This window comes from Eumetopias jubatus, unplaced genomic scaffold, assembly GCF_037043125.1.
Source record: "Eumetopias jubatus isolate StellerSeaLion01/CBP00866 unplaced genomic scaffold, mEumJub1_p1.0 scaffold_1, whole genome shotgun sequence".
In the NCBI taxonomy this organism is placed as follows: Eukaryota; Metazoa; Chordata; class Mammalia; order Carnivora; family Otariidae; genus Eumetopias; species Eumetopias jubatus.
Genome location: NW_028274807.1, coordinates 185101338 through 185126556, shown reverse-complemented (window position 1 = coordinate 185126556; position 25219 = coordinate 185101338). Strand labels below are relative to the sequence as shown.

Below are 25219 nucleotides of genomic sequence, written 5' to 3'. Positions count from 1 at the left end.
TAAAAAGCCTTCTGCAGATACAGTCTTTCTTTTAAAAATGGGGGGATTGGAAGGAGGGGGGGATCGCAGCTCTTTCCTTCTTTATTTTCCCCGGGAGCTTGCAAAACCCTCCAAAGTGCAAAGGCATGTGCCCACCGTGCCGGGGAGAAGCAGCTCTCTCTCCCCCACCTTCCTCCGCCAGGGCGCCGGAACAATGCAGCAACATACATTTACCAACACCTGCTGGAGCCTATTAATATGCACAGGGACGTATTGATTTTTCCCCCCCTCCCTTCCCCTGCCTTGCACACTGAGCAGGCTTTCATCTCCTCCTTTACCATCCATCAGGAACTCATTTCGCCGGCCCCCTCCCCCTCCCACCCCCAGTCCCCATTCAGCCAAGCCCCTCGCTCTGAAAGCCCAGGCTTGACGAGCACACTTTGGAATGCACTTCATTAAAATTTAGCTGCCCGATTCCAACCTGCAATGCGGAGGAGGCAATACAAAGCGCGCGCCACACTTCCTCCAGCATCCCCTTCAAAAGCCCCATTGTTCGCCAGGCATCTGCTCCAGAGCCCTGCCTCTCCCTACCCACTGACCCCTGATTCTTTTCCTCTCCCCTCCCCCTCCCACCCGGCCCGGCCAAACGGGCCTGCCGGGTGAATTACAACGCAGCGGCAGCCATCTGGCCCTCCCAAGCTGGCCCGGTTTCTCCCCGCCCCTCCTCCCTGGTCCACACACCACGCACGGCATCTTCACCTCCATGGATGTTCCCACAACCCAAGCGCAAACCTCGGGCGGCAGGGCGCCTCTGCCGCCGCCTGCCTGTCCCCAGGCTTCCTCCAGCGGCCGGGCGTTCGAATCCAGAGGTGGGCAGGGGGCGGCGGGGGCCGGCGAGGGGCCGATCATGGACCACTTGTACTTGCCTGCAAACCCCAGCCCAATCGTCAAGATTAATGCTTCCCTTTGTGAGCCTGAAAGAGCCTCCCACCACGCTGGTCCTCAGCTCTGCAGCGGCTGTAAAGAGAGGCGGGGGTGTGTGTGTGGGGGGGTGGGTTCCGAACCCCTTCCTAGGCGAGCTGGGGGCGCCTCGGCCACCTGACCACAGAGCGATTTTGCGAGGGAAGAAGGCGCTGGCGGCAGGAGCAGCTGACGATGCGAGAAGCGAGAGAAGATGCCCAGGCTTGCGCCTTTTATATTACTGGCGACATTTCTAACACATGACAACAATTTCCATCTGTATTTAAGCCGGGAGTGTGAAAAAAGAGCATTACATCACAGAGCCCTGGTTCCTAGAGGCTGCCGTATAACTAGGCCAGGGGGATTAGGGCCGCACCTGCGGAGCGGGCGGCAGCAGAGCGAGGCAGGCACTGCCTGCCTCTCCCACCGGGCATGTCAGGTCCCCTGCGCCCGCGCGGTGCTGGGAGGAGCCCCTGGCCAAGGGAAGGCGGGAAATAGGGCTCATCCACTTGCAAGTCGCAGGAGGCTGAGTGGATGGGTGGGTGAAGGTGGGGCACGTGGTGACTCTCTTTCTTGGGTAGGGATGCAACCCTGACTTCCCAAGAGCAAAGGGCAGAAGGCTTCCAAGAACCTTATGGGGTGCGGGGGGGAGGGGGGGCGGCATTTCTGCCCTTCTGTCTCTTCCCCGACTGTGGAGGGGATTTCAAAGATAATAACTCATGTTTAAGACAATAGTTTTCCTTGGATGGAAAGGCTTAGAATATTAATTTGAAGAATCCACTTTCAAGGAACAGACACTTGAAGAATTAAGGGTGGAATCTGGTTCAGAGTCTAGCTGTTTCCTTACTGCTTATGTCTGTGTCATTCAAACTCACTCTTTAAAAGAATCTGTAAGAGCCCAGTGGCATTATCTCCACTCTGTTTCTGGTAAGGCATCTGCCCCCTGCTCCCCCACCGCCCTTAGTGAGAAAACTTTTGAGGGGCCTTTGGCTTTGCAGATGTGAGCTCTCTTTATTGTGGAATGATCAGTCCTCAGCAACTGCTGAACACCCTCCTTGTCCTACAGCATTCTGCCCAGAGGCCATCAAAGTAGAGAGTCAGTCCACAGCGTGCCTTTCCCTAACCCAGGTGTTACTTAGCCACGGGCAACCAGCCTCCAAGAAATCATTACCACTCTTTGGGCAGCAGGAAATAGAGGGGCTGGAGCATGTGCTGAGGTGAAGAAGGACAAGGAAATAGGAAAGGTGGGTGGGTGGGAAGGAGAAGGGTAATGCAGAACCTAGACTGAAGATGGGTGGAAGACCAGATTTCAAGTGATGGCAAGGCAGTCTAAGGGAGAGGAAAAGATGATAAGGCAGGAGAGCTATTCAAATAACGAAGCAAAATAGATCTTTCCCTCAAATACACCGTCAGCTGGATTTCACAGCAGATGAGAAAACAAAATTTGTTCCTTCACATTTGCTCCTCAGTAAACTGTCACTGTGTGCAAGTATGCCTGTCTGTTCCTTGAACAATCCACGGTGTAGAAGGACTACATTTCTAATGCTCCTTGTCCTTCTTTCTGGTCACTCACCATGGTCAAAAGACTCAACTCTCAAGTCAGACTCATGGAGTTCTAATGCTATCTTTCCATTTTCCTGCTGTGTGACTATGGGTAAGCTACTTGTCTACTCTGTGCTTGTATCTCCACATGTAAAAAGATGGTACAAACACTACCCACTTGTTGTGAGGCTAATACATACCAGTGCCAGCCAATAAGAGGTGCTCACCAGTTGTCACCTATGATTACTACCATTATTGTTATGACTTTCTCTCAGTGTAAAGTGTCTCCACAAAATGAAAGCCCCCATCCTCTCCTACAGCAGGACCTGCAAACTGAAACAGCTCCCAGGGCTTCAATTAGCAGAATGTGGACACCAGTGCCTCTGGACATCACTCGACCTGTCACAAAAAGTGAATGGGATGCCTTGGAAGAAAAACAGATTTGTTTGCTTCGTTCTTGTCTCACATCTACTTGTAGGAATGCAAAAAAAAAAAAAAGCCTTGAGAGGGGACTGTGAAATATTAGCTTCCATTTTTGGTTTGAGAGAAACAATGAACTTTAGGGAATAGCTTCTTTATCAACCATGCCCATAATACATGTGAACATTACATCATTTCCCCTCTCAATCATCATCAAAAAAAGAAAAGGGAAAAAGAAAAGCAGAGTCTACATAAAACTTTCAAAAGCCTTGAGCCACAACCTAATGTGAAAAAATGGAATTTGTATTTTATTAGTTTTCCACAAGAAAATGATCGTTCAGTACAAATTAAACCGCTCTTTCACGAGGAAGCAGCACAGAGACCACACCAAAGGGAACAAAAATACAAAAGGCATTCTCTTTATGAAAGAAAGGAGAGAACTTTTATTCACAAAGTATTCAAGGATATAGCTTTCCAACCTTCAATAGGGGGAGAAAAATAGCCCTCATTTGGTTTGGAAATATCCCTTAACAATAACAAATTATTTTCAATCGGAGCTCCAAAGAGCAGGTTTCTCTCTATATAGATGAAGCACAAGGAGATTCCATGAAAATCTACTGGGGTTTTATCTGAGTACATACTTGATCTAAAAAAACTGAAGCCCTCTGAGCTTGTGTGGTCTCCAGCATAAGCCAGGAAAGATGTTTCATTGCGTTTCTTCTAAATTCTCTTTGTCACACACAAAAAGTTAAAACCAATAAATCCTGGCTAGCTAGTCTTCCTTCATGAGTGCCTGACTTCTAAACTTTCAGGCCGAGCTACTCGGTGTCTTGAGAATGAGGTACAAACACTTCATTACTGCAATTTTTAACAAACAACTGAGGAAAGGGCCAAGAATTTCCTTCACTGAACATGTTCAAAGCAATCAGAGAAATGATTAGGAGCAGGACCAATTAAATGTCATGGAAAAGTGACTATGGGGGAGAGGGTGAAAGGTTGAAGTTAGGAGAGTGGGATCTGGGGCCAGACTAGCTGGGTTCGAAACCCACTTCTGGCTTTTTCTTGGTGTGAATCTTTGGGTAATAGACTTTACCTTGCAATTACCTCCACTTTCTCACTGTAAAATGGGAATAGAGAGCTCCTGCCTTACAGGATTGCTATGAAGACTAAGTGAGTACCTATTGGGCGAGCACAAAGGAAAGTGCTCAGTAAGTGCTGGTTGTTACTGCCACATCAATCACTTCTAACACTTCAGTGCGGATTTCCTCTAAAAGCCTGCTCTGCCTAGCTCTTTCCACAAATATCTATTGAGCACATACCAAGTACAGAGCACTGTTGGATGTCATAAAGAGGTATAATAATATATCTACGGGGTTGAATAAAAAGGCTTTATAGTTATTTTTTAATAGAAATGTCCTTTGGATAAAATTATATTGAACTGACATCACACAGTCCATATTCATTGAGTAAAATGCAATAAAAATTGAAATTAATAGAAAAAAGAAGGCAAAAATTAGCAATAATAATAATAAAATAAAATCTGTGGGATGTACCCAAATTACTATACAGAAGAAAAATTATAACTTTCAATGCATTTATTAGGGAATAAGAGAGACAGAAAATAAGTGAATTATGCTTCCTACTCATGAAGCTATAGGGAAAAAAAATGAAATAAGCTAAAATTAGGAGAAAGGTAGAAAACTCAACAAATGGTGCTGGGACAATTATCCACATAAAAAAGAACTAGGTTGGAAACTTACCTGATACCATGCACAAAAATTAACTCAAAATCAATCATAGACTTATACTTAAAATTTAAAACTATAAAACCCTTAGAAGAAAACATAGAAATGACCTTGGGTTAGAAAATGACACTGAAAGCACAAGCAACAGAAGAATAGATCAGTTACACTGTATCAAAGTCAAAAAAATTTTGTGCTAACAACAATACTAACCAATAAAGCGAAATGATAATCCACAAAAATGGGAGAGAATATTTGTGAATCACATAACTGAGAAAGGCTCGTATCTAGAATATAAAAAGAACCCCTACAACTCACAATAAAAAACACAAATAACCCAATTAAAAATGGGCAAAAGACTTGAAAAGACATTTCTCCAAAGACAGGTGGACAATAAGCATTTGAGAAGACTTACACCATCATTACTCATTTGTGAAATCCAAATCAAAACCAAGATGATATTCACTAGGACAGCTATCGTTAAAAAGTCAAGGACTAGTGAGGACTTGGCAATTCTACTCCTAGGTGTATAGCCAAGAGAATTGAAAAGGTACATCTACACAAAAACTTGTACCTGAACATTCTTCAAAGCGTTATTCATAATAGGCAAAAGGTTAGAAATAATCCAAATGTCCATCAACTAACAAATGAATCAATAAATGTGGTATATTCACAAAGCGGAATACTATTTGGCAATAAAAAGGAATGAAGTATTGAAACCACTACAACATAAATGCACCTAGAAAGCATCATGCTCAGTTAAAGAAGCCAGACACAAAATGCTACATACTGCATGTTTCAACTAATGTGAAATGACCAAAACAGGCAAATTTATAGACGGAGAATAAATTATTAGCTACCTAGGGCTATGGAAGTTTACACAGTGAGGCATGACGGTTCTAGGGCACAGGATTCCTTTTGGAGTGATAAAGACAGTCTAAAATTAGGTTGTGGTGAGGGGCGCCTGGGTGGCTCAGTTGTTGGGCGTCTGCCTTCGGCTCAGGTCATGATCCCAGGGTCCTGGGATCGAGCCCCGCATCAGGCTCCCCGCTCGGCGGGAAGCCTGCTTCTCCCTCTCCCACTCCCCCTGCTTGCGTTCCCTCTCCCGCTGTGTCTCTCTCGGTCAAATAAATAAATAAAATCTTTAAAAATAAATAAATAAAATTAGGTTGTGGTGACAGTTGTACAACCTTGTGAATACACTAAAAAGCAGTCAACTGTTAAAAAATGTGAATTATATTACCATAATGTTGTTTTGAAAATGTAGAAAGAGGGAATAATGAAACTAAGGTAAAAATATAGATCAGTACCTGTAGGCAATAAAGAAAAAAGAAACAAGAGAAGAGACTGTTTCAGTGAATGGACTAATAAAATAGAAAAACTCTAGGGCGCCTGGGTGGCTCAGTTGGTTAAATGTCCATTTGGTCATCTCTCTCCCTCTCTCTCTGCACCACTGCCCCCTGCTCGTGCTCTCTCTCTAAAAAAAAAAAAAAAAAAAAAAAGAAGAAGAAGAAGAAGAAAAAGAAAAAAGAAAGTAAGAAAAATGAAAAGCCTCTGGCAAATATGACCATGTGGAGGAGAAATCACAGATACTCAACTTTAGAACAAAAATGGAGGCATTACAAATATACAAGAGATCTATCTTTATGCATAAGGGGAATACCATGTACAGCTTTATACCAGTTAATTTAAAAATCTAGAAAGGATCATTTTCTAGGGTAATAAATTAATGAAACTACCTGAAGAAGTAGTAGGATTCCTGAATAGAGCAATGATTGTAACTAAAATGAATTGAAGATAAAGGATTATCTCTTCCCGCCTTTTCCTAGTTCCTATGAAGAAAAAAATATGCCCAGACCCAGGATATCTTATGGACAGATTTTACCAAGTCTTCAAGAAGAGTGTGGCACCCTATGTGCTAATCTAAACATATCTTCCCTCTCTACTACATTCTATCGATTTTCTATGGGTACATACATATTTATGAATGATTAGCAAAAGATCTCAGAGGAATATTTTCAAATGGTGATCTATGGTTACCTTTGGGGAAAGAAAATAGCATAAGGGCGGGATGGTCAAAGAGAACAATGAAATTTATTGTGATGCTTTTGTTTTTAACAAATGATTTATATGTATTGCTTACATAAGAGAAAAATTAATTTGACAATTATTTGGCATGAAAAAATTCAGGTACTCCCAGGAGACCTGTATTAAATTTTCTGTCTGGTTCACTGAAGCATGGAGGGTGGGTAAGAGGGAGGCAGAACTACCACCTAACAGCAGCTGATCTTAACTGTAGGCAAACCCTTAAGAAACTGTAGTCCTGGGACACCTGGATAGCTCAGTTGGTGGATCAGGTCATGATCCCAGGGTCTTGGGATCAAATCCCACATAGTGCTCCTTGCTCAGCGGGGAGCCTACTTCTCCCTCTGCTTGCTGCTCCACCTGCTTATGCTCTCTCTCTCACACAAGTAAATAAAATCTTAAAAATAATAAAAAATAAAACAAGACTTATAAAAAAAAGAAACTATAGTCCTTTTTTTTTAAGAGGAGAGAGGGAGGGTAGGAGGGGGGAGGGGCAGAAGGAGAGGGAGACAGAGCATCTTAAGCAGGCTCTGCACCCAGGCATGGGGCTCCATCTTAGGACCCTGAGATCATGACCTGAGTTGAAGTCAAGAGTTGGGACACTTATTTGCAACGACGTGGATGGAACTGGAGGGTGTTATGCTGAGTGAAATAAGTCAATCAGAGAAAGACATGTATCATATGACCTCACTGATATGAGGAATTCTTAATCTCAGGAAACAAACTGAGGGTTGCTGGAGTGGTGGGGGGTGGGAGGGATGGGGTGGCTGGCTGGGTGATAGACATTGGGGAGGGTATGTGCTATGGCGAGTGCTGTGAATTGTGCAAGACTGTTGAATCACAGATCTGTACTTCTGAAACAAATAATGCAATATATGTTAAGAAAAAAAAAAGAAGAAGATAGCAGGAGGGGAAGAATGAAGGGGGGAAATCGGAGGGGAGACCAACCATGAGAGACGATGGACTCTGAAAAACAAACTGAGGGTTCTAGAGGGGAGGGGGGTGGGGGGATGGGTTAGCCTGGTGATGGGTATTAAAGAGGGCACGTTCTGCATGGAGGACTGGGTGTTATGCACAAACAATGAATCATGGAACACTACATCCAAAACTAATGATGTAACGTATGGTGACTAACATAACAATAAAAATTAAAAAAAAAGAGTTGGGACACTTAACTCTTAACTGAATGAGCCACCCAGGGGCCCTGGAGCTATAGTCTCCTAAATGCTGGACTTAAAAGCCTAACTACAAAGTTAGAGCAGAAGTAACAAATGGAAATAGCCTTGTAATTCTTATAATACCAAAATGTTCTTAGCTCTAAGTTATCATCAATTATAATGAATTAATAGCTTGTCAGGAGAAAAAAAACCTACCATATTAAGTATGTACATCTATGTTCAACAACACCCAAATGCAGATACATAGATTGATATTTATACTTGTCTAAGAATCAAGAAATAATGGTGTTATATGACCACGGGAGACAATGATAAAAATGCAAAACACTCTTCAAATGATAACATTTTAAGGGGTATTGTTTAGATTTTGCAGCAAAGTTCTGCCTGGAAAATGATGTTTAGTGACACTGACATGAGTTTATAAAGATTATTTAAGAAATAACAAAAGGTTTTTGGTTATTAAAGAAAATATTGTTGGTTAGGAAGGAAAACAAAAGTGCCTCAATATATTTGATGCTTTTGAAATTAACCAAGGGGCCTGAATATAAGATCAACATATAACAGAAGAGTATATTGCAGTTCATACTGTTGACGTTTCTTTGTGGCTTATGGAATATGATGACTTGTGTATGTCAGAGACAAATGATAAATCACTTCTCTTTGGGTATATAAATCTCTCTGGGTATTTTCCTTATAATAACCTTCGACTTCTACCATTAAAAAAACAAAAAACCAAAAAACAGACCAGCTTGAGATGCTATTTTCCAGCTGAATTTTAATTTGACTTGCCATGACAGTGTGAAGAAGTCTCCCCTTTCTAGAGAAACAACTCCGCTGACAATTCTCTGACTTTTTTAGTCAACTGGGGAACCAAAAAGCAAATGGGGAATAAACAGATTTCCTTTGACTGTCAATTTCAAAAGGAAATGGAAAAACAGCACACATGGAACTTTCTTACAGGGTCACTTTTCTAGCACTACTTCTCTTCAAGGTGTGAACGATGACCACCTTCTTGGATAGGACCCAAGTGAGCTTTTTTACAGGCTTTCCAAGAAAATGAAAAAAAGCAAGCTTCCAGCGGTTATCCCTGAAAATGGTTCATGCGATACAAATATGCAATTTAAGGGAGGTAACGAGAGAAATGGTCTGCCATGGTACTATCAAAGATGAAAGTCCCAGGAACTTCAAACTTTTATTGCACAAGGGGTGTTTTCAAAAATGACTCTTTAAGTTTGTATGACTCGATCTCTCTACAAGTGATCTGCTTTACAATACCACATCCCTCTGTCCTGAAAACTGTGCAGCTTACACTGAACCTACCGGATCATCTTTTTGTCTGTGACTTTCACTGGCTGCAGGACACTAATGAGGACTCCCAACAGTACATTCACCTTGTGCATGATAGAACCTTTCACTACACTCCTATACCAGCTAAACAAGCTGCTGAGTAAATCTGTCACAATGAATAAACAAAGGAGGCATAAAATACAGATTTGATACTTGCCAGAGAATGTGATGTGAAAGGCAGTGGTGCTTCCTGAGGGCCACGTACCACCACAGGGAGTGCTCATCTTCTTGCAGGTATACAAAGACTCAGTGATGGATAGCCCCAAAACTGGCAATAAGGAAAAACTTACAGGCCAGCTAAATCCTTTCTAGGGTGCCTGTCCTACCTTTAGAGCACACTGAAGGGCTTTCAGCAGATCACAGTTAATGAGGAGAAAAAAACAAATTAAGTCTACACTATTCACTTGCCATTTGGATGTGCCCATCAGTGTGCCTTGTCAGTAAATTATAAATTGTCCAACTTGGCCTACATGGTGGGTTAGTTATACAGCAGACGTACCTGAATTGTAACTGCACTAATAAATACCAAGTATTTTGGTGGCAGAATTAGAGCCCAAACTGCAATAAAGTCCATTTTTTTTTACCCACAACACAGAGGTGAGGGCTAGCCAGTCCTACTGTGTAGTAGGGTGCTTACACTGAACAGAACCCTTTTTCCTCCTCTGCGTCAGGCATTCTGCTCACTAAATAGTTGTCATGGAAAGAAACGCAGAGTGTGCATCTCTACTCATCAGACACATGGATATACTTCTGCAGCTGGAGCACCTACTATATGCAGGGGGCTCTCTTGGTGCTACTTATGTATTATGTCACTTACCTCTTCCACAATCCTATGGGGATGATATTAATGTTCCAATTTTATAAATCAGGAAACCTCAGGGAACTAACTTATCCAAAACCATGAAGCCACAGAATGCAGGGGCAAGGAGTCAAACCCAGTGCTGTCCATACCCCAAGCCCGTGTTTACATGGCAACCAAAACACGATGCCTCTCGGTGCCCTCAGAGCTGAAAGAGGCTGCCTCTCTAGGCGGTTCCCTGGAAACTCAGGTTCTGGACAATGCCATTATGGATGCTTAGGGCAAGTTTCAGGAACTGCCTGTGATACTATGATTTATTCTCCATTCCCATTTCCATGTATTTCAGAGATATATTCAAGCACGGTAATGTCCAGTTCATCCCCAACATACAGGAATCCAGTGTACAAATGGACATTCTACACCGGTTCTCCCAGAACAGAACATTCTTTGCTCCTTTCTGACTTCCGCTTTCCTGCTGCAGGTCACACTACTCCCTGAAACTGCTACTGTCTCTGACCCCTAAGCAAGCTTTTTCTCAGTAGGACTGGCGACAGCTCTGTAAACAGAAGGGCTATATTCAGTGTTTTCAAGATCCTCACCAGCACTGCTATCACCACCAGCACTAACACCATGACCAAGACCCATTCCAGCGCCCTCCATGTGTGAAGTGCTTCCACAAGACCGTGACTGTGCTCGGCTTCACAACAACCTTGTGAGGGAGGTTTGAGACCTCTACTTTGCAAATGGGGAAACTAAGTCTCCAAGAAGCTAACTGACAAGAGAGGAAGAAGAAAAGACATGCTCCCCACCACTACTACCCATGGCAGGTAGATTTCTTTCATTGGATCCTATGTCTACATTTTATCTTATTCTCACCTTTTCAGAAACTCTCTTCTGGTTCTCATTTGTCCTAGATGCAAGAACAAAATTCTTAGGAGAATAGATATGACCTCTAGTGTTCCTTTCTAAGAGATGAGTCACTTTGGCCTACTGTGTATTATACGCATGGCCACTATTTTTCCTTTTGTACTACAAGTATAAAAAAGAGAAAAGGACATAGGGAAAGTGAAGGAAAAAAATTAGGAATATCTTAATGTAGAATATCTTAATGGACTATTCATATGATAATGAGAATTGATTCTGCCTCTCCCCCCAGTTTAGATACTAGGCACTCACGCCTACTTTGTGCTTGGAACTATGCTTAGTGATTAATATACACGTCCTCTTGTCATGCTTACCACAACCTATAAAGAGGTATTACTGGCTCCCTCCTATAGATGAAGCTCAGAAAGGTCAGGCTACCTATCCAAGCACAGCTAATAAGCAGCAGAGTCAGATTTTAAAACCTAGTTCTTTCTATGAATCAGCAAGAAAAAGACAAACAGCCCAACTAAAAAGAAAAATGGGAAAAGACTTGAGTAGGAACTTCACAAAAGAGGATATCCAAATAGACAACACTCATTTGAAAAGGTGCTCAGTATCATTCTACATCAGGAAAAGGCAAATTAGAATCACAATGAGATACTGATGCACATCCACCAGGACCACGATGGAAAAATCAAGAAGCCCAACAATAGCAAATGTTGGTGAGGATGAGGAGCAACTGGAACCCTCACACATGTGGAATGCAAATTGATACAAACACTTTGGAAACTATTTGGCAATATCTGTTGCAGCTCAACATATGCCTACATCCTGCTCCAGCAATCCTGTTCCTAGGTGGGAATTGAGTACATATGTCCACTTGTATAAGAATGTTCCCAGCAGTAGCTAGAAACTGGAGACAATTCAAATCAGCAGAAGAATGGATAAATAGATCACGGTATAGTCACACAATGCAAGAATACACAGCAATTTAAAAAAAAATCGAAGTGCTGCTACATGCAAATAATATGGATGAATCTCACAGAAGGAATCTTAGCAAAAAGAATAAGAACAAAAGAATACATACTGTATGATTCCATTTACATGATGTTTAAGAACAGGTGAAATTAATCTAGGGTGATAAGTCAGAATCACAGTTACCTCTGGGAGGGAGAACAAGTATTCAATGGGAGGCATCATGAAGGAACCTGGTGGAATGCTTAATGTGTTCTATATATTGTTCTGGGTAATGGTTACATGGATGCATGTGTGTGTATGTACATGCGGGTGCACGTGTGTGCTTCTGTATGCACTTAAAGTTTACATCACATTTTATGTACTTTACGTCATTTTATTTTAATTTAATTTATTTTATTTTATTTTATTTTTTAGAGTGGGGGGAGGAGCAGAAGGAGAGGGAGAGGGAGAATCCCATGGAGCCTGACGCAGGGCTTGATCTCACAACCCTGAGATCGTGACCTGAGCTGAAATCAAGAGTTGGACCCTTAACCGACTGAGTCACCCAGACATCCCTTAATTTTTTTTAAAAAAAGGTCTCTGATAGAACCCAAATATGCCTGTCTCCAGTAACTGTCAAAACTGTCATGCGGTACTGCCAGAGTCTGGAACAAGGGCAAGAAAGGGATCTGTTTATGGCGGGAGGAAAGAAAAGAAAGAGGGAGGGGGAAAGAAATGGAAGGAGGGAAGGAAAGAAAGAATAGAGGGAGGGAGAAAGAAGGTTTACGTGCTCTGTCAGGCCAGGTCCCTACAGCATGTAATACGAATTCAAAACAAAACAGCAAGTATTAAATCAACAAGTAATTTTTTTTCAAATACTCAATGTTCCTTAGAGACACCATAATTTTTAGTTATATCTGACAGTTTGCTCCTCAATGTGTAAATGACTCACATCTCCAGTGACCTGAGAAGGTACAAAATCCCTGCACAGGGCTCCAAAGTGCAGTAGGTTTGCATGGAGTGCCTAACTCTAGCACAATGCAGGAGGCTGATGCCCACTTTTCCACAGGTGGCCTATCGGGTTGGGCAGTGGGGCTAGACTGCGCAGCAAACATGAAACTCAATCAAACCTGTCTTAGCCACAAGCTTCTATCCACTGGGAGGAAAACATGTAAGATTCCCAGCATTTGCAATAGTCACCCAGGCAACTCTGCCATACGTTAGGCTGAATTTCAGGTGGATTTATATGATGTCTCATTTTCAAGTCATATTATACATTTAAAGAATATTTTATGTACAGCTTAAGCAACATTTTTTTTCAAAATTCCACTGACAAAGATGTGGTATTTCCCACCCCCCCAAATCACTAATTAAGTGAAGTTGAGACTACAAAACCATTTAGCGATGGAAAGAAGAAACACGCATCCCTCAAATCAATTAACAGTGCCAACTAACTCCTAACAATCCTGCAAGATCTGTTTGTAATGATCTTATCTTATGAGATGGGAAATGAGAAAAATGTCAAATTCATTTGACTATAACAACTACACTGACTTTATTTCTAGTATAGCCAAATTTTGTCTCACTTTTCAATGCAAAACACATAAGGCAATAATAAGGCTCCACTTCTAGTAGGCAGGTCATGAGGGGAGAGAAACCTCAACCGTAAATAGGGCAACCCCAGAAGAAATGGTCCAAAGAATAAAGAGTTGTCCTTCGAATGACTGAAGTTGAAGAGAAATACAACGAGAAAGCTGTGCCCTGGTAAACTGGGGTTCCAGTAGGACCCATCTTGCTTGCTTAGGATAATGTCACTTATTCTGCTTAGACTTCTTCCATTAACAGGCAATGGAAGCTATATCTGAAACAGCCAAGGCTTTATCTGGAAGGCGTCATCCCATAACATTCCATACCTATCAAAGTCGCCAAGGAATGTAAGCGGTTAAATCGTTTGACCTAAGTCTCCATAAAGGGCCTCAAATCTAGACTTTTGTTCTCTTCAAATAAAGTTATGTCTCTAGTTATAAAGATACACTAAAAGGAATGAGAGATATTTAAACTTGGGGTCTATTACCAGACTATATTGTCCTTACTGTACCTTAAGTTAATGTTTTATACCTCTTGTAATTAGTGAATAGCACAATTACACCATATTGCTGTGTGGATGTTAAAAGCATTGATTAAATGCAAACATTAAAACCATGTCCTAACTTTTGCTGGAGTATTGGTTTTTGTTGTTGTGGCTGTTTTTACATATTTTAGGAGACTCAAAAATACAAGTGGTCTCTCAATCCTTAAGAGGTTCTAAAGAGCAAGCACTGTCCAAAAGACTACATTATCTTGGGACTGGACCTGGGAGACTAGGAAGGTTAATGTGTCTATTCTGTCCCTAATAAACAGATTCTTTTTTATTTTTTTAAAGATTTTATTTATTTATTTAACAGAGAGAGCGAGCACAAGCAAGGGCAGTGGCAGGCAGAAAGCCCACCGAGCAGAGAGCCCGATGTGGGGCTCGATCCCAGGACCCTGGGATCGTGACCTGAGCCAAAGGCTGATGCTTAACCTACTGAGCCACCCAGGCGCCCCAAACAGATTCTGTTTTAAATGAGGAATTAAGCTTAGAGATGTTAAGTAGAGTCACTTGCCCACAGTCACACAGGTAGATGTTTCCCGATTCTCCCTGGGAAGGAGGATGCTCTGCTTTCTCTTCTGTTTCTCCTTTGGTATTTATTTCATTTCCTCATCACACTGATTCATTGGTCTCAAGACTGAACCTGGTGCCCATCCTTGTATGTCATATCGTTCTGGGCTTACCGAATCAAGGGATTTACCTTTCTCTATTACAGTTGCCTCTTGTTTGTCTTCCCCACTATACATACAAACTCTCTTAGAACAGGAAATGTAACCAGTTTGCCCCTAAATGCTCAACACAATGATGGGACCTGCTCATGATGGCATTTGATATGCGTTGAAATAACTTATTTCACTTTGAAGAAAGAATAACCCCTAGCACATGGCAAGTGGCTCAATATATGTTCATACTAATAATAATTTTATTATACTTTTGTATTGATCTAGAATCCCATTAGCATATGTTTGGAATCCATTTAAAATAATTTTCCTAGCTTATTTTCTAAATACACTCAGTATGTGTATATGTATCTAAACATGAAGATGTACCATACATACTCTGAGCAAAGAAAATATGGTGGTTACTAGTAGGAGCTCTAGCGTCCATCCTCGCAGCCTGGGTTCCAATCTCTTTTCACATATGGAAGGGAAGACACTTAACCTTACTAAGCCTCAGCTTTCTTATCTATAAAGGAGAATTGGGGCGCCTGGGCGCCTCAGTCAGGTAAGTGCCAGACCCTTGATTTTGGCTCAGGTCATGATCTCAGGGTGGTGGAATCGAGCCTCATGAAGGGCTCCTTGCTGGGCGTGGAGCTTGCTTAACATTCTCTCTCTCCCTCTTTCCCTCGCCCTCTGCCCCTCCCCCCACCCCCGCCATCCCCATAGGTGCATACACACACTAGCTCTCTCTCTCTCTCTCAAAAAAAAAAAAAAATCTGTAAAGGAGAATAATAGTAGTACTTCCTCTGTAAGATTTCCATAAAGATTAAATGAGAAACTATAATTAAAACACATAACATATACTTGGTATTCCAGAAGTGTTAAATTTTTGTTTTAATATATGCACAATGTCTTCCAGGTTAGTCTCTGTATACTTTAATACACAAGGTCTAACAAAGTACTAACGGAATCTCAATTCTAGGCTAAAAACATTGACATTTACAAGGGGAAAAAACCAAAAACATAGCACTCATACATAATCAGTCTCCTTTTCCCAAAACTCTATTGGTTGCTTTTTAACTTTTTTTTGGCATGGGTCTATTTTTAAAATACTTTATTTGGAAATTATTTCAAATTTAAAGAAAGTTGCAAGAATAAGAATAGTACAAAGAACACTATATACCCTTTATCCAGACTCATCTATTATTAATGTTTTTTTTAAGATTTTATTTATTTATTTGACAGAGAGAGAGACAGCGAGAGAGGGAACACAAGCAGGGGGAGTGGGAGAGGGAGAAGCAGGCTTCCCGCGGAGCAGGGAGCCCGATGCGGGGCTCGATCCCAGGATCCCGGGACCATGACCTGAGCTGAAGGCAGATGCCCAATGACTGAGCCACCCGGGCGCCCCTGTTATTAATGTTTTAACCCACTGGCTTGTCATCTGTTCTCTTTCCCCACACACAATATATTTTTAACAGTTTTAAATGTTTTGTAGCCATTCGAGATTAAGGTGCATTCACCATGGCCCTTTACCCCTAAACACATCAGAGTGTATTGTCTAAAAATAGGGCTGTATACTTGATTAATTTTAAATGCAAGAGGAAAATATGTCATTGAGCAGTTAGTAAGTCTAGTTTATTCATTTTATGGTTGAAATAATACAAGTGACATTTTCTTGTTTAAATTTAAGGTCATCATTTTGGGTAGCTCATTTCATATGGGCTTAGGTAAGCTGAACAGAGCACAACTGGTTAAGTATCCCTCCTTGGACCTTGGCATAAATGCACATAACCCATTACAGAAGCTGGAGAATTTATTTGCACACATTTTTATGAACACACTTGATACAAGGAGGTTTCTTTAAAAATATATTGTACTTCATTTTCTTGACTCATGATTCTTGGGAAGCCAAAATTTGATAAAACCTTCTCTTAAAATAATAAATGGCAAAAATAATGTGAAAACTTCCATGTACCTACATAAATTGCTGTGGAAATTGCTTTATAATTGTAACACATCTTGATGAAAAATCTCAACCAGAATTATAAAGCAATTAAATAAATTAACATGTCTGCCAAATAGATATATTAGTATCCTATACCCAGCCAAGGACTAATCCATATGGTATTAAGAGAAGACTCTTTTTCAAATTCAATAGGTTAATTTAAAATATGGTTTTTAAGGTGATGCACCCAGAGAAATAAACCAAGAGCTTGGACTCTTGGGAGCAGTTGGAACTGGAATGAATCTAGGTTCCATCATTATTAAACTGTGCATCCTCCAACACTCGAGTCACTAAGCTCTCCGCACTTCAACTGCCACACTCATAATACAAAGATGAAAACACTAAACTCGTCAGGGTTTGGAGAGGGTTAAAAGAGACAATACTTGTAAATCACTGAGCACAGTGGCTGGTATATGTAGTAACACTGGATTAATGATAGAGGTTATTATTAAGCAGTGAGGCTGGGCTAACACATTTTCATAAGAAGATTATCAATTCTATCAACTCTAATTAAACTTAAATCTAAACTCCTATGGCTTTCCTTTTTTTCTACGCCCCTGAGAACCTTAAGAAAGAACAGTAGTCAAGCCATGTTTATATGAGGCTATTAACCAACACATATAAATCAAGTCTGGTGTGAGAAGCTTTTAAGATTGCAGTTTCTCTTTCCTTTTTTTTCTCCAATATGACTCCATCCACTCAGCAAATATACAATGGCAATTAGGGTTAACAACATATAATAAGAAATACAAAGAAAAAGAACACTGGGGAATTAGCTGATGCTGGGAATATGCAGAGAATGTGCTGTTTCAAGCATGCCTATTATCGGCTAAATCATCCAATTATTAATCTTCACTAGGTTTTTGTCTAGCATCCAGTTTTGGGTTGTTACTCAACAAATGTTGGAAAAATCTTTTTTTTTTTAAGATTTTATTTTTAAGTAATCTCTGCACCCAATGTGGAGCTCAGATCTACAATTCCAAAATCAAGAGTTGCATGCTCTACTGACTGAGCCAGCCAGGAGCCCCTGGAATATCATTTTTGAAAACTTAGCTTATTTCCCTCAGAAAAGAATCACATAAATTATCACAGTCATTTAAAAAGATAATCAAATAAATAAGGCCCAAAGCCTAATGAGAGCCTGCAAAGAAAAAAAGGAGAATGCTGGACTGGACAAGTCATGTTAGAAATGAGAAGGAAAGGGGTATGGAAGAAAAGAAGATTGTCTGGAACAGAGGACCTTTGGAGGCCCTATGAAGTGCCATACTCACTGCTGGGTGCTTAGGTACTTCTCATAAACATCAAAAAAGGTAGTGAGAAAACGGAGCTCCACAAAGCCTGGGTAACCTGCCCAGGTTAAGAGAAGTGGTTAGTGGTAGAGCCTGCCAGCTTCCCTTCCTGAAAGCCCCTCCCATCTGAATGTTCTAGCCCCGAGGAGAAGAGAACTGTCCGAGTCATGAGTGACCAGGTCCTTCTCATGAACTTGCTGAGGGAAGAGCTCTCTTCTCCTGTGGTAAGGAGAAGCCGAACAGATGCCACACTAGGGGCTTCAGTGCTCCTTGACAGGCACTCCAGGAATGAGAAGTGGTGTTTCGTTTTGGGTTGTTGCAAACCTGTGCTGTGCACCTGGCTTTTATCAGGCAGGTGTTACGAGAGTAACAAAGAACATACCCACTTCCCTCACAACCCTTCAGCACCCCACCAGACACTCATCTCGACGAAAATTTGTTTATAGTTATCTGAGCACAGATTCTAACTCCAAATTACATCTAACCAAAAGTACTCTTTCTCATCCCATTATTTTTTAATTTGGCACAGCACTCTCTGCCTAGACCACAGCATTTGTGAAACACAAATCCTATCCCAGCTTATACTTGGTGGAATAGGACTGTATATGAGAAGTGATACAGCAAGCAGAGGGGAAAATGCCCTTGATATACTCTTGTGTTTAAAGAGTTTTCTGTGCATAGAACACTGTGTTAACCACTATAAAAAGTACAAAAACACATCAAAAGCATAAGAATCCATCCCTACCCATGAACCTGCTTTGTTGCCAGACATCCCGTTATATAGGCTATTTCTAGCAGCACAGCATTTAAAGTCACCTGTTAAAAGATACATATATAATGGAGGATGGAGAACCCTATGCCACAATATGAACCATTCACTTCTTCATTCCAGTTCTTGGCTTCTTTGAGGACAACCCAAGAGTTAATCAATGTAGAACAAATATTTTTTTTTATTTTAAGTTTTATTACACACAGTTGATTTTTTTTTTTTAAGTAAGCTCTATACCAAACGGGGGGCTTGAACTCCTGATACCTCATGAGTTCTCATGACTCATGAGCTCAAGAGCCATACACTCCACTGACTGAGCCAGCCAGGCACAAATAAGTTGTGTTTTTTTTTTTTTAAGATTTATTTATTATTTTAGAGAGAGAGTGTGTGCACGTGAGCAGGGGGAGGGACAGAGGAAGAGGGAGAGAGAGAATCTCAAGCAGACTCCCCACTGAGTGCAGACCCTGACATGGGGCTCGATCTCAGGACCCTGAGAAACCAAGAGCCAGACGCTCAACCAACTGAGCCAACCAAGGCACCCCCAGAACAAACAAGTTTTGATGGAGAAGGAAGGAAAGGTCAGGTATAGGCAGTAAGGGGGTAGTCAGTGAGTGGGAGGAGTCCCCAGACTGCAGACCTGGGGACACATGGGAAAACACGGTACCAATGAGTAAAGCACAAGGGGAGGGAAAGAGTTGACAACAGATGGAGAAGGAATGAGGGCAGATACTGATTGTATTATAGGCAGCAAACCTTTGCGATTGAATAGAAAAGAGGCAGGGTTTACCAGTCCAGTGGGCTTGAGGCCAGATCCATAACATTCTGTCTGTCCTCCATGAGGCCAACACGAGAGACAACACACACGTAAGCGTCGTGGCAGGGCACCTCGTACGTAGCAGGAGTCCACACACCACAGAGCTACTACGGGTGTTACTGGTTAATTTCCGCAAGAGGCCAGGCTTTGTAAAGGCTGAAACCATCCTTTTTTATTTCAGACAGCACTTACTCTTGTTATAGGACAAAGGCAATAACCATAGTGAGAGAGTTTCCCGTGACTCTTATCTGATCAATCCTGGGGAGGCTTCCAGAACTGTCTGGTTCATGAATTATGACCTGAAGCTTGCCACTTGTGTCAAACACAACCTGAACACAGAGATGCACGTTCCAGGAGACAGGGAATTTTCCAACACTCAGGTCTTTGTCCTGGCCTCTTGCTGATAAACTGGTCTAGTTTCTATCATCAGCTTCAATTGCAAAATGGTTTGATTCCAGGCAAGAAGTACTGGAGATGGCTGTGCTTAAGAGACACTCATAGGTTCAAACAATACCAAAGGTAATTTGTGTCCATGATGTCACAGTCACATTCAAGATAACAACGATGCCAACTGTTAGCAGATGCTAAGGTGCCTGTTTGAATATGGCACCTCTACAAAGAAAGACCAGGGTCACCTCTGTTTACCACATCAAATTTAAAGTGTCTTGTAGATCAAATAGTTTTAATCCCTTTGTAAATTCCTTTAAATCACTGATCAATGCCTCTTACACAAGATTCAATGGTCTCAGTATCAATGAGAGCCTTGATCAACAAAGTGTTAAGGTACAGGGGCGCCTGGGTGGCTCAGCTGGTTGAGCATCCAGCTCTTGATTTCGGCTCAGGTCATGATCTCAGGGTCCTGGGATTGAGCCCTGCTTCAGACTCCACGCTCAGCAGGGAGTCTGCTTGAGATTCTCTCTCCCTGTCCCTCTGCCTGCCCCCCCCCCCCACTGATACCTCTCTCTCTCTCAAAAAAAAAAAAAAATCTTTAAAAAGAAAAACACACAGTGTTAAGATACAGGACAAAACTGACTTATCCTTTCCTCTTTCAGATGACCTTTGCTTGAAAAGAAAGATGAGCTCCTTACTGTTACACCCAGAAAAGGGAGACAGACTGGGAGGGGTGGCATTCGGCATTCCAGAGGACCAGTACTACTGGATGAGTTGTATCTCGCTTTGACAGCAGCAGTATAGTAAATGACAAACCCTGTCAGGTAACACCTTTATCTTCACAGGAAAAGTGGCCATTCCAAAGCAAGAATCTCAGATGTTGTCACATCAGCCAGGACAAGAAGTCATAAAGCAGAAGGCTATCAATGCGGGAAGTACACTGTTATCTAGACTGTAATTAGGAGGAGCTGAGAATGGGCACCCCAGCTCCAAGTGCATAGGAGCCTTGACTCTTTCCTCTGGGTCTGGATTCCCAGCCAAGTAATCAGTGGAGTCCTTATCAGCCATCTCGGGGCTCAAGCCTGAGCTGCATTTTATTCTGAAAACTTTATGGCAAAAGCAGCCCTGCTGTTTCTCCTAAATGTTTAACTGGGGAAAAAAAATAAAACAAGAAAAACAAAGAGCAACTTCACCCATTTCTTCATTTGCTCATTCATTCAACAAATATTTATTCTATGGTCCAGGCACAAAGCTAGGTATGGGCTGTTCGCTGAGGAAGATACAGTCCCTGACTTCAGAATAGTCAGATTCTAATAGGACAGACAGACCAAAGAAGGCACTGCAAGCAGGCATGGGTGCTGGAAGGGGGTCATAGTCCGTAGCTCCAGCATCAGTGAAGACGGTAATAGGCCCAATCTGTGGAGGAAGTGGCATTCAGGTTCAAGTTTAAAAGAAGGCTGCATGGGGCGCCTGGGTGGTTCAGTCAGTTAAGCACCTGCCTTCGGCTCAAGCCATGATCCAGGGGTCCTGGGATCAAGCCCTGCATTGGGCTCCCTGCTCCATGGGGAGCCTGCTTCTCTCTCTCTCTCTGTCAAATAAATAAAATCTTTAAAAAAATGAAAGAAGACTGCATGCTGGTCAAATGGCAAGGTAGGGAAAGAGAAGGAAACAGTATGCACCCACTCATGAGAAGGCACCAGGTATGTTTGGGGTTATGGATAACGTTTGCATGACTGATGCACCGAAGGGGGGCTGGCCATGTAGGGGAATTTGAGGGGCAGAGACAAGACTATCATCCAGATGGTTCTAAGGAATGAGAGAAGTGAGCAATGCAGATGACGTTTACCTGGATTTCAAACCTATTTATTTAAAGGTGGTTTTCCACAGGTATATTAAATAGATAAAATCTTAAAAAAAAAAAAAAAAGGAAGAGATTCAATGAGCAATAAGATAAACCAAGATATCCATGAGAATCCTGTAGTGATTTCTTAAAAGCCGGATCACCATTAAAGAACTATGAAAATTCTATTGCACCTATCAGTGAATTACTAGACCCCACTGCCATAAAACCCCATGATTTTACATAGCTAAAACCATAAAATTCAGCAATGAGTAACTTCTTTTCTGCTTCTTCTCATCTCAATGGCCCATGTTATACTGCTCTATTCACACCACTATTAAAGATGCCCGGCACGGGAGTCAGAACTGGTTAACCCTGACCATGTTACTTGTGAACCTGTGTGACCCTCGTGACCCTCGGCGAGTTATTAACCTCTCTGAGCCTCCGTTTCCTCTAATAGGCCCATCTCTTAGGGACGCTGTTGACATTTGGTGAGACAATGTGTGAAGTGGGTGTTTCTATTTCCACTTTATATTAAAAGAGTAAATGAGATTCAGAGAGGTTACATGATGTGCAGCAGACTACACAGCAAGAGAAAAGCCCTCAGACTTCACACCAGGGCTTCTGACTCACTCCACCATCCAGTTCTCTTTTCTGTCATAATTCTGGTTTGGGTGTTTTAATTTCTTTTTTTTTTTGGTGGTGATTTTCAATGGTAAATATAATTAAATTTCAACGATGATGACCTTTTTCATACTGTGGAAATAATAAAAGTTTTTGAATAAAGACAAAATAAAGGGGGAGTGCACATGATGAGAACTGTAGCAAAAATAGCACTGGATGAACACTTTAAATGGGTGGATTGTATGGTTTGTGAATCGTATCTCAATAAAGCTGTTAAAAATAAGAAAAATTAAAATAGCACTGGGTGAGAAGTGAGTAATGTGGCATTTAGGAGTGGTAGGATTTTCAGGAAGTCACATTTGCTGCTCCATTTCCTTACCTGTAAAATAGGGATCCTATTACCTGCACTGTCTTTGCCAAGGAATTAGGATAAAATGGGGCCTTAAATGGTAAAACCATCGTGGTGCTATAATGACACTAAAAAGAACTTGAGAACCAAGGGGCTTTATTTATTAATTTCTAGTTGACAAGTGAACCTCCTAAAATGTATAAGAAAAGACGTCTACCCAGGAGCACCTGGGTGGCTCAGTCGGATAAGCGTCTGCCTTTGGCTCAGGTCATGATCCTGACGTCCTGAGACCAAGCCCCGGGGTCCTAGGATCGAGCCCCGCATCCAGCTCCCTGCTCAGCAGGGAGCCTGCTTCTCCCTCTCCCTCTGCCTGCCTCTCTCTCTCTCTCTGTCAAATAAATAAATAAAATATTTAAAGAGAGAGAGAAAAAAAAAGAAAAGATGTCTACCTCAACTTGCAAGCACCTGTTCATGAGGTCATCCCTTCTCAAAATACTGAAAGTCACTAAAATATCAGCAGCAGGAAGTTCTGGAAAACGCAGGTCACATGAGCTTGTTTCCCTGTGGCACTGTTACAATATAATCAGGAGGATGTATTCTCCAAATGAATGGCTTCCTAATCCGTTGGCACAACAGGTTGTTAGAGAGTTCTGCTTTACCAATCACATGGACCAAGAATCAAAATAAACGCAAATGTGGCTTGAGTTCTCCAAGCCTATAACAGAATCCCAAGTCACCCTGGTCTACTCATGTTCAAAGGTACACACGCTGCACCAGACCCAGAAACAGACCTCTTCTGAATTTCCTTCCCATTTTATGAAGGAAATATAAAATGACATGGTACTTTTCTCTTTTAGTAGAAAGACCATTTCGACCTTCCCAATTCCTGACTCATGGGTTTCATAGAAATGAAACATTAATACCAAGGGCTTTATACGTATAACGCAAAGACAAAACATGATTTTCCACTGTTTTTAAAAGGCTGAGGTCATCTTTGCCCCAATTCCTATAGAGTGGTAAGCTTAAAATCAAGCCATTTAGCTCACAGTCAGGTCCTATAAATCAGTGGAAAAAAATAAATGGGAAAGCATGCCAAAACGTAACCATAGTAACACCACAGATGCGTCAAGAAATGGTGTGCTCATTTGCTTCATTCCCCATTTCTTAAATTGGAATCTAAGTAGGGGAAAAATTACACAGAGAACACTCATGATTCTGCAAGTACCAAATTCTGCAAAACGGTATTCAGCCTGCCATCCCAGAACATCAGAGCAGCTATAATATGGCTACAAAGACAGCCCCGGGTGGTGAGAGTCCAGAAGACCCAATCAGACACTTATCAGTGACCTGATCTCCCCATGACTCTGTTTCCTCATCTGTAAACTGGGTAGTAAAAATCCCAACATCAAAGAGTCATTCCGAGGGTAAAACCGGTCCGCAGAGCAGAGTCAGGACAATGGTGGACTCAGGAGACCGCAAGTCCTGGTCAACTTCAGCCTTGTTTTTTATTGGCTTACCTTGGTGCCTTGGTTTCTTGATCCATAAAAAGAATGATAATCCCTTCACAACCCATGTGATTAACATTAGGAATTACTACTAATCTCATTGTAAAGAATTATTAGTAGGATATAAGGTTACAGCATTCAATTCCAATGCTGAAAGACTAAAAGAACTGAGGCCCAGAGATTCGGATTAATGCATTATCACCACATTTTCTCTTTCAAATGTAGCTCTGCCACTCAGCAGAAAGAGACAACCCTGGGGCACTGACCCAAGTTCCTTACACTCAACCTCTTTTCCTCTCGGAGGCTTGGTTTTATTGATAAGTAAAATGAAGAGCAGGGGGCTGTTCTAGAACCTGATCTTTAAAGGTCCCAGTCTAGACTAATGGCCTACGTCCCTGCAGATCTATGGTGGCTTACATTAAGTTCTGTTTATCATTTTGCTGTAATGCCAGGAAACATTAGGACTCCAGCACACCCCTTGAAAAATACTATTAAGAAAAAAAGGAAAGAAAGAAAGAAAGAAGAAAAGAAAAACCATTATAGCAAACAAATCACAGCAATAAGCAGGGTACCTTCAACTTCAAATGATTCCTACTGCTTTTGTTGGTTAAAAAATGTTATTGCTAAAAAAATAAAATTTCAAGCTTTGAAGGACTGGGTAACAATAGAAGAGAAAAATTTCAAATACTGAAACCAAAATCACTCTTTCTTCTTAATTTTAAATAAAATGAAATCACTCTAAGTCTCCCCAGGACTCCCACCTTATAATTAGCTGTATAGGAATGCAGTATGGTAGAACATGGTAAGAGTTCACTACAACTTCATCTGCCGCATAGACTGACTTCCCCCACTTCCTCCTCTTCCTTCCTTTCCTTCCTTCCTCCCCAAGCAATATAAAAACCTTGCTTTCATGGCCCCTATATTCCATGTCTTGCTTTCTCAGATTTGGTCTGATCTAATGGGTTTGTGGG

General features: G+C 41.7%; 1 protein-coding gene across 6 annotated transcripts in view; it reads right to left on the bottom strand.

The window, feature by feature from the left end:
- Nucleotides 1–25219, bottom strand: part of MAGI1 (membrane associated guanylate kinase, WW and PDZ domain containing 1) — a 607822-nt gene that overhangs the window by 216617 nt on the left and 365986 nt on the right. The window lies entirely within an intron of this gene.